Below are 6,000 nucleotides of genomic sequence, written 5' to 3'. Positions count from 1 at the left end.
GTGCCCAGAAAACACAAAAGACAAGGTGACCGGCTCTACCTGAGAGATCAGAGTCACAGGTTATAGAAAAGTTCACTTGTTTTGATCCTGAGGGAATAAGAAGAGTTTTGAAGGGGAAGAACATTACAGTCAGAGGGAACAGATACACAAAGGCTCAGAGGCCTGTGTGAGAATGGCATTCTGGGAAATGGCAAAAAAAATGATGGCTCTAGTAAAGGAACACGGATCTCAGCTATAAGATATGAGGATGGGAATGTGGCCTGGGTCAGAATTTAAAATTTCCTAAATGTCGTATTAGGGACCCAGGGCCTCAAAAGACTTTGGAGAAATCTTTTTTTTTTTTCCCTGAGAAAAAAAGACTTGGAGAAAGAGAATTTTTATCTTTTTTTTAAACTTTTTAAGGTTTATTTATTTCTGAAAGACAGAGTGCTAGTGGGGGAGGGGCAGAGAGCTCAAGGGAGACACAGAATCTGAAGCGGGCTCCAGAATCTGAGCTGACAGCTCAGAGCCAGATGTGACCTGAGCCAAAGTCAGATGCTGAACCCACTGAGCCACCCAGGTACCTGGAGAATTTTTATCTCTAAAGACATGATCTCCTTTAACCAAGCAACGAGTGGTTAAACATAAGGCTTTAGAGTCACATTAAGCTGGAGATAGTATCTATCTCACAGGATTGTTGAGATGACTAAATACGTTGACATTTGTTAAAAACCTCAGCACAATGCCTGAGCTATACCTTGCACTCAATAGATAGTAGATACTGTAATGATAAGCATGACACATTGTTATTAATCCTCCCGGCAACCATTTGAAGGCTGCATGAGGGAAAAAGAAAGTTCAAAAGGACTAAGTGACTTGCCTAAATTCCAACAGGTAGTTAGTGGAGAAGCTTGAGCCCCACATCAACTTTTGTGGCTGTAAATCCAGTGCTCCCTTTTTTTAACAGCACAGTGAATAGCCTCCACAATGTCTGAACTGACCAGTACATTTCTCCCTGACATTTTGGTCCAGATGGAAGAAAAAACAAATCTCTCTCTCTCTCCAACCTCTCCAGGAAAGCCAAGTTCTAACCATTAACCTGGTTTAAAGTAACATCAATAATAAGATGAACCCCAGCAGTAATAAAGCAGTGTTAACAATCACTATCTTTTATTGAGTGTTGACTAGGTTCCAGGTCCCATATTTTACACACATTATACCACATAACACCCCCCCCAAATTAAGTACTATTCTACAGAAGAACAAACTGTGGATCAGAGAGGTGAACTGACTTGCCCAAAGCTACAAAAACAGTAAGCAATAGAGACAAACATGAGCCACACCATTCCTGAGTCAGTATTTTTATCCTCTGGCAATATTTTGTTCAAACAAGGCAGATGGTCCACCTCTTCAACAGAAAAGAAAATTCTACATGGTAACAGGAACTGCCAGCCAGCTTTGAAACAGGCTTTTTCCAGAGCTGATGTTTACGTATTGGTCTCAGGAATCAGTTCTTAGGCCACAGAGTGACCCTGGCATGCTAAAGAGCCATCTCCCTTTAGAAAAGCCAGTGTGGGCAAAGGCTCTTCACTACTGTAACGGGCTGATAGCAACATCTGCAACGGAGTTTCACTGCCTGGCAGTGTGTCTGAGGCTGGTGATGAATGGAAGGCAAGAGTGACATTTACTAAATCAGGCTGTATGCTCCACGCAGAGGAGTGAAGAACTCCAGTAAGCAGGAGTGATTCACTGAACCTGCTTTGGCAATCTGTGAAGACTTTATTCCAGACTCACAGCAGGGAAAAACATACTTAAATCTTGCCCACAGAGCTCTCCCAGAATGAAATCTATCATATCACCGTAGGGGGAGAGAGAGAAATCCGCTCTGCAATTGTGTGCCGTATCCAGCGGCCAGTCACTGCTGTCGGTATTCAAAGTGCCCCTGCATGTGTGATGAGATGTTACCAACAATGCCTGTGTATGCGACACAGAACCGGCTACTGGGCGGGAAGGCTCCGCTGGGCAGTGAGCAGCATGGATGTAGTAGGAAACAATCTCAGTGCCCAGAGGAGGAGAGAAGGGCTTGGTTTAAAGGCTCTCAACTGTAAGGACAAAAGCAGGATTCTCACCGCATCCTCCCCTGTGGTCTGCCGTTGTCTCCCTAAGCTGAGTGTGGGCTTGCTGTGAGTTCCAGGCTCCTATGCTGTGGAAGCAGGTCCACTTAACGCATAGTGGTACTTGTGGGTAGGGGGAGGCAGGAAAGCTTTAACAATCCCTTATCACCCCATCCCCTTCTTTAATCTTATTCCTACGTGATAATATGAGTTCTAGTCTCTGCTGAGCCCTCACGATGTACAGGTGCAGTCTAAGTTAAGTCTATTAACTAAATTTGTAAAACAACCCTATAAAGCGGGACTGTTGTCATCTCTGTCCTACAGATGAGGTTTTTAGTGACTCACCTGGTGTCACCCAAGTCATAAATGCCTTTGCTGGGGCTTATATAGAGCCTTGTAACCTAACCACTAGGCTTTATCACTTCAAGTGCTGACCCTTGGTTCTGCTTTCAAAGGTCATTTCCAAATTACTGTTTGTCCAGAAGGAGTGATTCTGAACTGAAGCACTGAAATCAGTGCTTACAGATTTCCCAGTTCATTCCCTTTATAATATTTATCATGTTGTCAACATATCCTATTTCCTCTTTGTATACTTATTTTTTTAAGTTTATCTATTTTTGAGAGAGAGAGAGAGACAACACCAGCAGGAGAGAGGCAGAGAGAGAGGGAGAGAGAGAATCCCAAGAAGGCTCCTTGCTGTCAGCACAGAGCCCAAAGTGAGGTTCATTCTCACGAACTGTGAGATCAAGACCTGAGCCGAAATCAAGAGTCAGATGCTCAAGCGACTAAGCCACCCAGATGTCCTTTTGCGTACTTATTATTATCCTGTTTTCTCCAACCAGCTGTAAGCCCCAAGAAAGAAGGGGTCTTACGTGTCACATTTGTCAACCACTCACTCACCAGCACTTAAAACCCTGCCTAACAGATGTGGGGATTTCACTGCCTATTTGTTGAGGGAATGGTGTACCATTAATACTGTTGATTTAAGTAGGTATGTATGTCACGAGCTTCTCAGAGGCAGGGTCTTGAGATCTCATTCATCTTTGTGCTTTATGGTCTATTTTAGGGCCTAGCCCGTAGTGAGCATACAATTAATGCTTGCTGCCATGTGGTACAGTTTTAAGGGCAGGCATTTGATTTTTCGGGCAGATAGACCCGAGAGCAATTACTTCCTAATTGTGTGACTTTGACAAAGTTACCTAAACCGTCTTCCACCACCGCTGCAACATCTATAAAACGACAGGATTAGGGAGAGGGTTCAGTGATTAAAATACTGGCACCTAGCCACATCTGAACATGAGTTGTTGAGTTCTTTATCTTCTGTGTCCGGGGTAATGTCAGGCATCTAGCAGAGACTCAAAAATGGAGAATGAGGGGCGCCTGGGTGGCTCAGTTGGTTGGGCGTCCGACTTCGGCTCAGGTCATGATCTCGCAGTCCGGGAGTTCGAGCCCCCGCATCGGGCTCTGGGCTGACAGCTCAGAGCCTGGAGCCTGTTTCGGATTCTGTGTCTCCCTCTCTCTCTGACCCTCCCCTGCGCATGCTCTGTCTCTCTCTGTCTCAAAAATAAATAAATGTTAAAAAAAAAAATGGAGAATGACTGGAGGGAAAAATCAGTATTTCAGGAGATGGGGTTCTTGGGAGTTCCCAGTTCCTGTAGCCAAGAACACCCAATGCAGTGCTATGGTCAGCTTAGCCCACTGTAGTTGGCTGAATGGTGGTCTCCTCTCTCCCAAATTCACGTCCACCCAAATGTCCAGAATATGACCTATCTGGAAATAGGATCTTGGCAAATGTAATTAGTTAAGGTGTTCAATATAAAAACCTGGATTTAGCATGGCCCTTCTTCCTTTTAAGAAGAGGCAAAAGGGGCACCTGGGTGGTCTAGCAGGTTAAGCGTCCGACTTTGGCTCAGGTCATGATCTCACAGGTTCCGAGTCTGAGCTCCGCACCAGACTCTATGCTGACAGCGCAGAGCCTGGCGCCTCTTTCAGATTCTGTGTCTCCCTCTCTCTCTGTCCCTCCCCCACTCATCCTCTCCACACCCCCCCCACCTCTCAAAAATAAATAAACTTAACAAAAAAAAAAAAAAAGAGGAAAGAACTCAGAGCCACACAGAGAACTGAACGCTAGGGGAAGAAGAGGCAGAGACTGGACTTTTGCTGTCACAAGCTATGAAATACCAGGAGCCACCAGAAACTGGAAAAGACCAAGATTCCCCTTTAGAGGCTTCACAGGGAGTTTAACCACCTTGATTCCAGACTTCTGTCCCCCCAGAACCATGATAGAGTACATTTCTGTTGTTTGAACCTATCCAGTTTGTAGTGATTTGTTATGGCCGCCCCAGGAAATGAATACGGTGGTGAATGTAGATGCTATTTGAGGATATAGATTAACTTTAAATAATGGGTAAATAGAGAAATAAATAAGAACAAAGCAACAGCCGATGACCCATATTTGAAGCCAGCCGGGTCCTCTTCTCGGGGAGCAAGCTTAATGACTGGAAGTCTTAGTTCATAGACAAGATGAATTAGAGAGCAAGGACCTTGTCAAATGGATTCATCGCAGGGTCTCCTTAAAGAGCAAGATTCAATTTAGCAAAATGTGTTTGCCCACAAATTTTCATCTTACATTTAGTGAGGAAAATAAGATATAATTATAAAAACCATTATCCTTGAATCAATCATAGCCCTTTTCTTCACCTGGTAAAATGAGATGGCCTGTTGATGTATCAGGCATCTCTCATGGCAACCCCCTTTTTTTTTTTAGGTAAGTAAATTATTTCAGTGAAGTATAACATACATGTACAAAAATGCCCCACATATATAAGTGTATGGCTTAATGAATTTTTGCAAGTTGTTCATGTTCATGTAATCAGGCAAGAAATAGAATGTAACCAGCATTCTAGAAGCTTCTGTCCTGCTCTCTCCCAGTCACTCCCCCTCCCCCATGAGAGGTAGCCACTATCTTGACCTCTGACACCTTAATCAGTCTGGGTAGCGTTTTGACTACATATAATGGAATCACGCAGTATTTACTCTATGGTTTTTGGATTTCTGTATAACTGTAATGCACTTTTTAAATCCATTTTATTGTTGATCAGATTGGGCTGATTCTAATTTTGTGGCTATTAAAGATAGCACTTCTATGAACATTCTTCTCTCTGCCTTTCAGTGGACGTGTGAACGCATTCTTTTGGGATATTTAACACATTTAGTGTAAAATTACTGAGCCATGAGACATACATACATGTTTTCAGCTTTCTGATGTGCAGTCACTTTTAGCCATTTTGGTGGATTTGTATCGCTTCTTGGCCTTTTGGCTAAGATCAAGTTCATTTTGGTGGATTTGTAGTGGCATCTCATTGTGGTTTTAATTTGCATTTCTATGGTCATGAATGATGTTGAGCACCTTTCAAATACTTGCAAATACTGATTGTCCACTTGGCCATCCTCTTGTGAAGTGCCTTACATATCTGCCCATCTCACAAAAAAAATAGTTTGCCATCTCTAACACATTTGTAGGTTCAGGTTTTCCACGTAAGTGTTTTATAAAGATCACATGATTAAAACATCTCAGCTGGCCAAATACTATACACAAGAGGCTGACAACGGGAATCCTATTTTGCTATGTGGTTAGACTACCTCTCTTCGTTGCTGGACACTTGAGAGCCTTGCAAAAACACAAGTCAGCTGAGTGTTGAGGCTAGAGGTCCATTTTGGGCCACAAAACTGGAGACACTGCTACAAACATGTTATAGAATTCCCCCCAAGAACCACTGGAGAATATTTTAAAGCCTTAATTTCCAAGTCAGCAGCTACATCTCTGTCCTTATAGGTAATTTGAAGGCAGCACAAATAATCTGAGGTCCTTAACACCAAATTGATTTAGGACCTCCAAGATGCTCGT

This window comes from Acinonyx jubatus, chromosome A2 (genome assembly GCF_027475565.1).
Source record: "Acinonyx jubatus isolate Ajub_Pintada_27869175 chromosome A2, VMU_Ajub_asm_v1.0, whole genome shotgun sequence".
Taxonomy (NCBI): Eukaryota; Metazoa; Chordata; class Mammalia; order Carnivora; family Felidae; genus Acinonyx; species Acinonyx jubatus.
Note: the sequence above shows the minus strand (reverse complement) of the source record.